The sequence below is a fragment of the Protopterus annectens genome, chromosome 7.part0 (assembly GCF_019279795.1).
Source record: "Protopterus annectens isolate FY-2018-M chromosome 7.part0, PAN1.0, whole genome shotgun sequence".
Lineage (NCBI taxonomy): Eukaryota > Metazoa > Chordata > Ceratodontiformes > Protopteridae > Protopterus > Protopterus annectens.
In genome coordinates, this window is record NC_056739.1 from 110291865 (window position 1) to 110303580 (window position 11716).

Consider the following 11716-nt stretch of genomic DNA (forward strand, 5'->3'; position numbering starts at 1 on the left):
GTATGATTTTGCTTTAAACTATTTTGGACGCCGGTTTAATTATCCAGAAATGTCGTCGGATGGCCATCCGACTACCGGAGTTCACAAAAAACGCAAGGAAAAGGAGAAAGACAAGCAACCAAGGCCCAAAACAGACAAAGCTTCTCCTAAGCCAGTCGCCGGTCCTCAGTGAGGCACTTTCGCAGCCCCTGACACCCGCTACTTTAGAGTCGCAGGCCGCTACCGACACCCACGTGGAGTCAGCCATGCCGCTGGAAACTCAAGGTATTGGAGCCTCGGATATCATTCCCTTAGATGGGTCCGGAGCCTTTGAGCAGGCACCGGCTTCTGAGGGTGTATTCAGACATAAACATCTTTACATTAAACCAACAAAGGCAAAGACTAAAGTACCTGTTAAAGCAAAGAGACAGGTACAAGATCCATGTGGACAGGCTTCTATGCCCAAAAAACAGATGCTCAAAATGGCCGAAGATTTGATTACTTTGATCAGGGGGTCCCATCCCCCTCCTGATAAGAGGCCTAGGCAAGAGACAGAGAATATGATTCTTCTGATCAAGTTTCTGTTTCTTCTGATTCATGTTCTGATCAGGAATTTTCTCTTCCTCCCCCATGAGGATTCTGATGCTGAAGAATCTATTCCTTCAGCCTCTCCTCCAGAGGATTACTCTTTTGGGGGAAACCTTGCATACTATGAGGGAGCATTTCCACTGGGAGAGCCAAGATTTTTAAGAATCTAAAAAGATGCTCAGGGATTTCCTTCTACTGCCTCAACACAGGTCTCTAGCCATTCCACCTGTTAGACATTGTAGATGATGTGTTTTCAGAGTCTAGTCTTACCCCTGACTCCTTACCTCCAGCTCCTGTTAAGCCTGACAGATATTACAGGGTTCCTGACTCTCATAAATTCCTTTTTAAAAACTCTGCTGCAGACCCAGAAACTATTTCACAGGATCAAAAAGGAGTTAAGGCTTCCGCTGCAAAATACCCTGCCCCCTCTGACAGGGATTCTAGGGCACTGGATAGATGGGGAAAAAAGGTATACACATCTGCTACCTTGGCTATAAGAGCCTTAAACTGTCAATTCCATATGCTCAAATATCAGCAACATGTCATGGCATTGCTTAAACAGAAAATGATGTTAAACTCTGAATGTGCAGAAAATAAAGAAATGCAGGATTTATTGCATGCAGCTGAACAAGTTGGAAAGCATACTTTGCAATGTGGTTTTGATTCTTTGGAGGCCTCCTGCAGAGCCGCAGTTACGGGTTCTGTTATTAGGAGGCATGCTTGGTTAAAGGAACAGAATCTGCCTGATCATGTCAAGGTTAAACCTTTAGATGCACCTTTACAGCATGATACTTTGTTTCGTGTTAAGGCAGAAGAGGTGTTAAAGAAAATGGAGGACAAAGCTAAATCTATGCAGATTGTCAAAGATTTTTTACAGGTACAGCCACCTAGGTTTAGTAGAAACTGGCCTACGAAGAACTGGTCCTTTCCTGTGTCAGACCTCAAAGGGGCAGATCCAGACGCCCTAGAGGCAGATCCCAGCCTCAAGGCTCATACAGGCCTAAACAATGGGGTGCTTCTACCTCCAAAGCTGGAGAGGACAAATCACAACCATACAGGAAACAACCACAATGACTTTCCCCTACCCGCACCAAGCACTCGTCTTCTGGCAGCTCCCTTAGGGGGAAAATTAGCACTTTTTTCTCAAATTTTGCAAATCATAACACATGACAAGTGAGTTCTAAATATAGTGTCACAAGGCTACAGGTTCCATTTCCATACCTTGCCAAAGGCAAACGGCTGGCCAGACCTGCCAAAAAATCAATGGGCAGAGGCACTAAAGCAAGTTTCAACCCTCAGGGACATGGGGGCCATTCAACCAGTGCCAGAACAAGAGCAGGGGCAAGGATTTTACTCAAGACTGTTCCTAGTACCCAGAAAGGACAAGGCCTGGAGGCCAATACTGGACCTATCTATTCTGAACACATACCTGGATATACCTAAATTCAAAATGTTGACCTTGCAGCAGCTTCTGCCCATGCTGGACAAGAATGCTTGGCTGGTGACTTTATATCTAAAAGAGGCATACCTGCATGTCCCAGTCAGACAATCATGCAGAAAATACCTCCGATTCAAGGCTGGCTCAATGCATTACCAATTCTCTGCACTGCCCTTTGACTTATCTACTGCACCCAGGGTCTTTACAAAGTGTCTGGCACCAGTAATTGCATTCTGCAGACAGAGGAATACAAATATGTCCTTACTTGGACGACTGCCTAATACAAGCAGAGAACAAGGACATTCTTCTACAGCATCTGGCGTTTGTGAAAAAACTTCTAACTTGCCTACACAGTCAACGAAAATCAAAGCTAATACCCTCGCGAGATAATATTCCTGGGTGCAAGCTTGAATACAACTGCCCAGATGGCTTATCTCACGCCAGACAAAGGCAACTGACCATCTATTTCAAAATATTGGCAACAAAGGCCCAGTTATCTGCAAGAAAAATTCTGCAGGCTTTGGGTTTCATGGCATCTTGCATACTACTAATTCCATATGCAAGACTGCATATGAGGAAACTTCAATGGTACCTAAAAAGTGTTAGGACAAAACATTGCCACAGCCTGGAAGCCATGATTACTCTCATTCCCTGCCTGCAACAGGAGTTTCGATGGTGGGCAAAGGCTTGTCACCAGAACAAGGGCCAGCCATTCACCTTACCCCCAGCCAGGCAGACTAACAACGGATGCATCAGACTATGCGTGGGGGGCCCACATGACAGGAAGATGCATTCAGGGCACATGGTCCTCAAACCAAATGCATCTACATATGAACCAAAAAGAGATGCTAGCTGTTCAAAATGCCCTGACAGCCTTCAAGGATCATCTTCATCCAGGACAGCTTCTGATAAAGACAGACACCACCACGGTAATGTGGTATATAAACAAGCAAGGGGGCACACATTCCTCCCCCCTATGCAGACTAGCCATGACTCTGTGGGACACAGCATTGACTTACCAAGTACATCTGCAGGCACAATTCCTGCCAGGAAAGCAAAATAGTCTGGCAGACGAACTAAGCAGAAGTCTCATGGATCCCCACGAGTGGCAACTGGATCCACAAGTCTTCAGCATGATAGCAAGGAAATGGAGATGCCTGGACATAGATCTATTCGCCTCCCCTCACAACTACCAACTAAAAAGATTCTGCACAAGGACCTATCACAGACAAGCATGGAAAGTGGACGCCCTGTCTTTCAGCTGGAAAAACCTGTCAGTATATGCCTTTCTTCCACTGCCTCTTCTCCCCAAGGTACTCCTAAAGGTCAGACAGGAGAAGCCAAAGATGATACTGATTGCCCCAGACTGGCCCCGCCAGTACTGGTATCCAATCCTAAGGAACTTGTCTCTATGCCCAGCTTGGACCATCTACTGTCCCAGCAAAACAATCAGATCCTGCACAGCCAACTCAGGACTTTAAACCTGGCAGCATGGCGGATAATATAATCATACAAAACACACCTCTCAGTAAAGCTGTGATGGATGTCATTTTGGAAGCCAGAAGGCCTAGTACTAGAAAATCTTATGCTGGAAAATGGAAGAGATTCTGTGCTTGGAACCAGGCACAAGGAACTGATACAGCTGTACCAAATATTCCTCAGATTTTGCAATACTTAACTGAGATGCTGGACAAAGGCCTATCTTTCTCATCAATTAAAATTCATGCCTCTGCCATTTCGGCTCATTACAATACAGAGCCACCAATCTGTTCTCATCCTTTATTAAAGCAGTACCTCAGAGGAGCCAAAAAATGAAGGCCTCTAAGGAGAACACCAGTACCTGCATGGGACCTCAACTATGTCTTGGAAAAACTCACCCTGCCTCCTTTTGAGCCAGCTGCTACTGCTGATGTAAAGTTTTTATCTTGGAAAACAGCTCTGCTCCTAGCAATAACTTTTGCAAGACTGGTTTCAGAGCTACAGGCACTGATGGCTGTGGAACCTTTTATCATGTTTTATCCAGACAGGGTTTCTCTGAGGACAAACCCAACATTTATGCCTAAGGTGGTGTCCAGTGGGGCTCTTAACCAAACTATTCATCTGCCAACTTTTTATCCAAATCCACAGAACAAGGGGGAGAAAATTCTGCATTCTTTGGACGTACACAGACAGCTTAGATTCTACTTGGACAGGACCAAAGTTTTCAGGAAGACAGAGCAATTACTAGTGGCATATGCTGCAGGATCATAAGGAAAGGCCATCTCAAAGCAGGCTATTTCAAAGTGGATAGGCCACTGCATTCATTTCTGCTATTTTCACTATGGCAAGCCAGTGCCTAAGGGCATTAGGCCACATTCTACCAGAGCTGCAGCCACTTCAGCAGCCTTTCTCAGGAGAGTACTAACCAAAGACGTTTTAGAGGCTGCTACTTGGAGTTCAGTGCACACCTTTACAAAGCACTATCACCTGCCACTCTACTCTAAATCCAGGGCAGGCTATGCCACTGCAGTTCTGCAGGGCCTCATAGCAGCTCCTAATGCTGTTTAGATCCAGCCTCCCAACCATAGCTTTGGGACTCTACCCAAATGTAATGACTGCAACAGTGAAACACTAAGAACATAGTACAGTTGTGTACACTTACCATAAATGTAGATGTTCGAGTGTATTCACTGTTGCAGTCCAGGTTACCCACCCGCCATCCCCCTTTTTCTCTGCTGGAACTTATCTTTCCTTCTCTGAATTATACAACCTATGTGGTGTATTTGCTTGTAGATGAAGGCAAAGTTTTTTATTGGTGCATGTATTTTTCTATATATATAAAAATATAAATTTTGGCTACCCTTTTAGGGGGCACCTGACATCTGGGCAAGAAAAACTGAAGAAAATGGCGTTGGCTGCTGCTTTTATACCCCTAACGACCTGATGTCAGGGAAGGAACGACAGCAGCCGACGCAGGACCCAAGACTTTGGAATTCAGGCCGACTGAGGTCAACCTGCCAGCAGGATTACCCAAATGTAATGACTGCAACAGTGACTACACTCTAACATCTACATTTATGGTAAGTGTACACAACTGTACTTTTCTGCAGATTGATACATTTCTTAGCTCATTTGTCCTATCTTAACTGTTAATTGTTGAGCCTCATCTGCCTGTAACCTTGGCATACTTAAGTCTTCCATAAATATTTCAATTTGTGTTCTTTTTTGATTTCCACATTTCTCTGCTGTATACAAATTTTCATAAAATTTCCGAAATATCTGTAATATCTCTACATGAACTCTGTTTTTTTTTTTTTTTTTGTTGTAGGCTCCTTAAGTTTGATGACAACCCTTTCTCCTTGCTATTGCCTAAGCCATATTAAACGTTTTTGTGCATTGGAGTTATCAAAAAACAGTTGCTTAACAGCAATCTTTCTAAAGTCATGCATATACTCACTCACTCTCTATTTACCACTCTGCAGTTGCACCTTTTCTTGTTCTGTAAGATTCCCCTTTCTCTGTTCATAGGTTCATACTAGGCTATCTGCTCTAGGGCATTTATAAAGCCTAGCCAGTGTGTGTTTGGCTTTCACCACCCATTTTAAATTAATTTTGCTATGCCCTTTTTCGAGGTTAGTATACTGTGCCTCTGTCAAACAGTGACAGAAGTGATACCCGGGGTAAACCTATGATCTCCCATCCACTCATCAAGATTCCTCTTGAAGAGAGTCAATGAGGGACTCTGCCTAACCTGGACTGGGATTTTATTCCAGAGTGAAGGGAGCCTCTGGGTTATGAATCTGTCCCTCCAGCATGTCCTATTTATTTCAGTGCTGAGGTTCAAGTCTCTCGAGCGCGTAGCTCAATGGGATTTGGATTTTCTGAGGTGCAGCATGTCCATTAATTCCGGGTTGGACATGGCTTTATACGTCAGGCAAAGATTGCCTCTGAGCAGGCGGTATGCCACTGAGTAGAGCTGGAGTTTCTTTAACTGGGCAGCATATGGCATCTGTTTGAGCCCTTTGATCCTCTTGGTGAGGTACTTTTGGGGTCTTTCCAGTTGCTGCAGGTGTCTGGTAAGGTACATCCCAAAAGGGCATTGTACTCAATTATGGGCCTGATGAGGGATGAGTAAAGAGGCACGATGACCTCCCCTGATCTAGATGTGAATCCCTTCATGATTAGGTGGGCTATATAAAATGTTTTTCTAACCACTTTGGCCACGTGGTTGTCAAATGAGAGATTGCTATCAACTTGGGTCCCCAGGTCCCTAATTACTTCTTCTGTACTTAATGGATTACCACCTATGTGGTAATTTGTGGGCACTTTGTTTTTGCCAAAGGGGATGACTATACACTTTTTGACGTTTAGCTTGAGGCCATGGCTCTGGCACCAGTTGTCTGTTTCTATGAGGCCCTTTTAGAGGATGCTTGTGTCGGCTGGAGAGTCGATTATGGCGCCCAGTTTGCAGTCATCTGCTAACTTGGTCAGCCACAGTCCTTCCGTGTTGGCCTGTACCTCCGAGAAATATATACCAAACAAGAGAGGTCCCAGGACTGAGCCTTGTGGGACGTCACTTGTAACTGGTTTGGAGTCTGACATGGCTCCAGCAATTCTAGCCATGTGGGTTCTGTCCTTGAGCCAATTTGCAACCCATCTAGTGACATAGGGGTTTATATTTAGGCTGGTGAGCTTATCTATAATGCCCGAGTGGGGTATTGTATCGAAGGCTTTTGCGAGGTCCAGGTAGGCTGTGTGGACCACCTTCCCCTCGTCAATGGCCTTGGTGACTGTTTCAAAGAAATCAACCAAGTTTAAGAGGCAGAATCTGCCCTTAACAAAGTCGAACTGGGTAGGATCCAGTGTCTGTAGGTCCCCAATATCTTTATTTATGAGGTCCATGATGATCCTTTCCATAGCTTTGCAGACCAAGGTAGTCAGGCTTATGGGGCGATAGTTTCCAGGATCCGTTGAGGCACCACCTTTGTGGAGAGGGACCACTGTTGCTGTACGCCACTCTTTGGGTACATATCCTGTAGTAAGGCTGAGATTGAACAGTAGTTTTATGTTTGGGTTTAGCTCTTCTTGGAGTTCATGTAGGATGCAGCCCGGGACACCATCTGGTCCCATTGATGCTGTGTTTTTTGCTTTGGAGAGGGCAGCTCTTACCTGAGCATCTGAGATGTCAGGGGGGCAGCACTCTGCTGGGATAGATATTTGCCCTTTTGGTGGGTGGGGTTTTGCACTAAACCTGTCAGCTAGGATGTTGGCAATGTCTGTGGATTTGGTGTATTTTTTGTCATTTTGGACTAATTCTGAGCATATCTGGGAATTCCCACCCAGGTTCCTAACATGACTAAAGAAAGCCTTGTGATTATCCGTAGTGTCCTGTGCAATTTTTCTCTCGAAGCTGGCCTTAGACGATTTTATGAGTGCCCGTAGTTTTTTGCTAATACTGATCAGAGATGCCTTCCCTTTTTGGGATTTTGCTCTATCATGTAGTAGCTTCCTCCTTCTGTTGTATAGTTTATTTATGGCTGGGGTCCACCAGACGGGAAGTCTGCCTTTGGATGATTGGGTCTTGGTTTTATTTGGGATTGCATGATCCATGCATTCCTGAAGGTGTTCATAGAATGTGTTTATAAAGGATTCTGCGGTCTGGGCCGTATTTTCCACAGGCCCAGGGGCTTTGAAGGATTCCACCTCGGTTTTGAGGAGTGTGAAATTTGCTTTAGAGAAGTTTTTCACTGTGGTTTTCAGGGCAGGGGGTGGAGTTGAGATGTGAATATCCAGTGAGATTAGTTTATGGTCTGATCTTACCAGTGAGGGATACACTTCTGGTCTGGAGCATAGAGTCCCCATGTTGGTGATGATCAGGTCCAGTATGTTTTCCGCTCTTGTGGGAGTGGTAACAAGTTGTTCCATAGCATTTGAGTTTATAAATTCTAGGAACCTTTGGGCTAGGGTGTTGGAGCTATAGAGTAATGCTCCCAGTCTATGTTTGGGTAGTTGAAGTCACCCAATATAATGGTGTTTGGAGAGACCTTCATATTTTCCAGTGTTCTCTGGAAGGCCGAGTGGGGTTCCTGGGTTTGGGAGGGTGGTCTGTAGCAGGCTATAAACTGGAAGGCAGTTTTACCCACTGTTAGTTGCACATGGATGGTCTCTGATGCTTCGTGCTGTGCCACCAACCTGGAGGTGTGGGTATCTTTGACGAATATTGATACTCCCCCTCCTTTTGTGGTTCGGTCCAAGTTTTGGGGCCAAAAAGCATGGTATGAGGTATAACCTGTTAGTGCTGGGGTGCTCTCCGGAGCCTTGAACCAGGTTTCTGTTACTGCACAAATATCGATGTTCTCCATGCTAAGGAGAGTTTTGAGTGCGTGCATCTTGAGGTTTAGACTTCTGGCATTGAGTAGCATTACTCTTAGTTTCTTATCCCTTGTGATACCTATGGAGGTGGGTTTGCCTTTTGAGCCTTGCCTAAAAAAGGCACTATGGGGTAGCAAGAGCCTTTGCCAATATCCAAAGCCCAGGGTGACAGGTGCAAGCCGTCCCTAGCGAAGCATCGTGGCTTGTCGAGCATGTCATCCCAGGCTGACAGGCATTGCATCCCCTTTGAATGACACCAATACTTAAGCCAATTGTTGAAATTGATCATCTTGTCTTCATATTGTGGCATAATTCTTGGTGAGGGTAAGATGCTACTCAAGGTCAGGGTCATACCAGCCTGGGCTACATGCTCAGAGAGCTCCTCTATGTCTCTCTTCATGTAGTCCAGGGAGGTACGTCTCAGGTCATTCACACCAGCATGGACAATGACTGAGTCATATTTGTACTTGCCTTGGAGTGACCCGAGTGCTTGTGTTATGTGGCGGATCCTAGCGCCCGACAGGCAGCTCACCGTGACCTTCTCCTCGTTCAGCCTGGTGAGCGGTACGTCAGTATGCCTGACTATAGTCACCTATTACAAGTGTATCAGGTGTGTTGTTTAGCCTTAAGGGCTGTGACTGTTCGGCACACTGGCTTTGTGAGCTATGTGTTGCACGTGTTTTGTTTTGGGGTAGCGGTTGCTTAGGTGTCTGCTTTGGAGGTCTCTGCTGCTTAGGCAGATTTTTATTTACAGCCTCCGAGTATGTTTTTGTGTGTTTTGTGTTTGGTTTGCTGTCGTGGTAGGTCTATGTGAGACTGGAATTGTAGTGAGTGTGGTTTCCTTCTCCTCCTGACTGGTTTTGCCAGTACTGAGTTGAGAGAGCTTAGCCTCCAGTATGGCTATATGGTTGCATCTCTCACATGTGTTGGAATTTGTTGGGAGGAGGAGAGGGTTGTCTGTGTACATGAGGCAGTTGTAACATTGCCTCAAGATTCCCAGATTCACCAGCTGGACCGGAGAGGAGATTGACAACTGACCTTTGGACATGCTAGAATAGTATTGGGAATTCCTTTATAATTGAAAAAAAGGGCCAATGGGGATCGAGGTACTCAAGGGGAGTTTGTGAGGGTGTAGTGCTTTTAATTTTTTAGTGCTGACTTATATAATTGCTTTAGTGAGCAAGTGCCAGGTAACTTAAATGCAATGTGTTACAGGTAACTTAAATGCAAAAATGACAAACAGTAACTTTCCTTCAAGTGAAACAAGGAAATAAGTACAGTAAGCAATGCAGATATCACTAGGGATCTACAGAAGCACTGAAAAGCTGCGTTTTAGGTGGAATTAGTGTTTCAGGGAAATAACAAGCATACAAACAAAACTAGATTCAGCAGGCCTGGATCTAGTCTATGCTACAGTAAACAAGGTGTACCAGTTTCAGTAAGAAACAGTTCAAATATGCAGGCACTATAAGCCTTTAACCAGAAATTCCCAGCTCAGAAGGGCAGAGTCCAGCCTCTCCTCCCACAAGAGTGCAGACCACGAACCTTCTTAATGTAAAATAACTGGCCTGAAGCCCAAGTGCTTAAACCAGAACTAATACACTTTTAGAATAAGACACTGAGCCCTCAATCAGCAGTTCCCAACTTAGAAGGATGTAAGCTACCTGTCCTGCCACCACAGTGCAGGCCACAAACCTTCCAAATGTAAAACAACTGGTCTGAAGCCCAAGTGCTTAATCCAAAAGGCTTAGAATAATAGCTACACTTTAATAAAGTTACTACCAAGCAGTAATAAATACAATTGAATACTTTAAAGAATGCCTGGATTAGTGCTCAAGTTATACAAACAAAGCTAGATACAGCAGGCCTGCATCTAGTCTATGCTACAGCAAGCAAGGTGTACCAATATCAGTAAGAAGCAGTTTAAATATGCAGGCACTATAAGCCTTTAACTGGAAATTCCCAGCTAGAATGGCAGAGTCCAGCCTCTCCTCCCACAAGAGTGCAGACCACAAACCCTTTTAATGTAAAATAACTGGCCTGAAGTCCAAGTGCTTAAACCAGAATTAATACACTTTTAGAATAACAGACACTGAGCCCTCAATTCCCAACTTAGAAGGATGTAAGCTACCTGTTCTGCCACTACAGTGCAGACCACAAACCTTCTTAATGTAAAACAACTGGTCTGAAGCCCAAGTGCTTAAACTAAAAGGCTTAGAATGAGTTACACCAAGCAGTGATAAATACAACTGAGTACTTTTAAGATGACGCAAAAGCAAAATAAAGTAGGAAGAAACACAAATACAGTAAAAGCAGATATATATATTTTTTTTTTGTGTGAGCAAATGAGATGGGCCCAGGAGTTACAGGACAGAAACAAGTGCAAATGCAGACCTTCAAATCAGAAAGATGAGAGAGATGGAAGACCGCCCAAACGGCCAATAACTACAAATTCTGGGCCAGAACCACTCCTTATGTGGTAGACAGGTTACCTAGTGCTTACCACTCCCACTGATAAGATAGAAGGCTTCCCTCCAACACAGAAAGGCTTGGGGAGCTCAGAAGCTTACAAATATTCCTGGATACAGCAAATCTGTATCTGGAACACTAATTACAGGAAAGGTAGGAAACAGGCTTACAATTTTTTTTTCTTCAGAAAAGTAGTAAAAACAATTCCCATGCAGTGCAAGCTGGCACACTTGAGTATGTAGCAATATTAGTCGACACACAGTTTGAAAAATGTAATTAAATTAAAAAGGACTAAAAGCAAGTGCAGAAAGGGTTTATTAGGTAGAATGTGGTAAAGAGATGGGACTGGGGGGGGAGTGTCCTAGATCAAATCTACAGTGGGGCGGGCACTGCAAAAGCCACCAAATTTAAACTACAACCAAGAACAGGGAGGGGGGTGGGGAAAAGTTTCAACAGAGATGTGAGGAATCACAGTGCAAATTATAAAACAAAAAATAGTCTTGTAAGGCTCTCTCTCAACACACTGGTTCCACTTTAAATGCAGACTGCTGCTATTAACAGGAGATTATATCACCCCAGATGGGACTCGAACCCACAACCCCTGGCTTAGGAGACCAATGCCTTATCCATTAGGCCACTGGGGTAATACTTTAACCTTTGTCAGTCCCTCTAAGTAATTCCTATTACTTAACCATATCTGTCTTTTATATCTACCCTGTTCTGTTTTCATTTTATCCCACTCACTAGCTATAACTTCTGAAGAATTTCTATCTTCCCTGACAACTCTCAAATAATTTTCACTACCCATTCCATTCCTTTAATTCCTCTCTCTTTCAACAGGTAGCTGTGAAAGCACATCACATTTTCAGTTCATTACCTTGCATTTTTATG

At 44.3% G+C, this 11716-nt stretch overlaps 1 non-coding gene across 1 annotated transcript; it reads right to left on the reverse strand.

Annotated features, from left to right (window-relative positions):
* Positions 1 to 11396: 11396 nt before the first annotated feature.
* Positions 11397 to 11469, reverse strand: TRNAR-CCU. Its single transcript has one exon. It is a non-coding gene; the product is annotated as a tRNA-Arg (tRNA).
* Between the last annotated feature and the right edge of the window lie 247 nt (positions 11470 to 11716).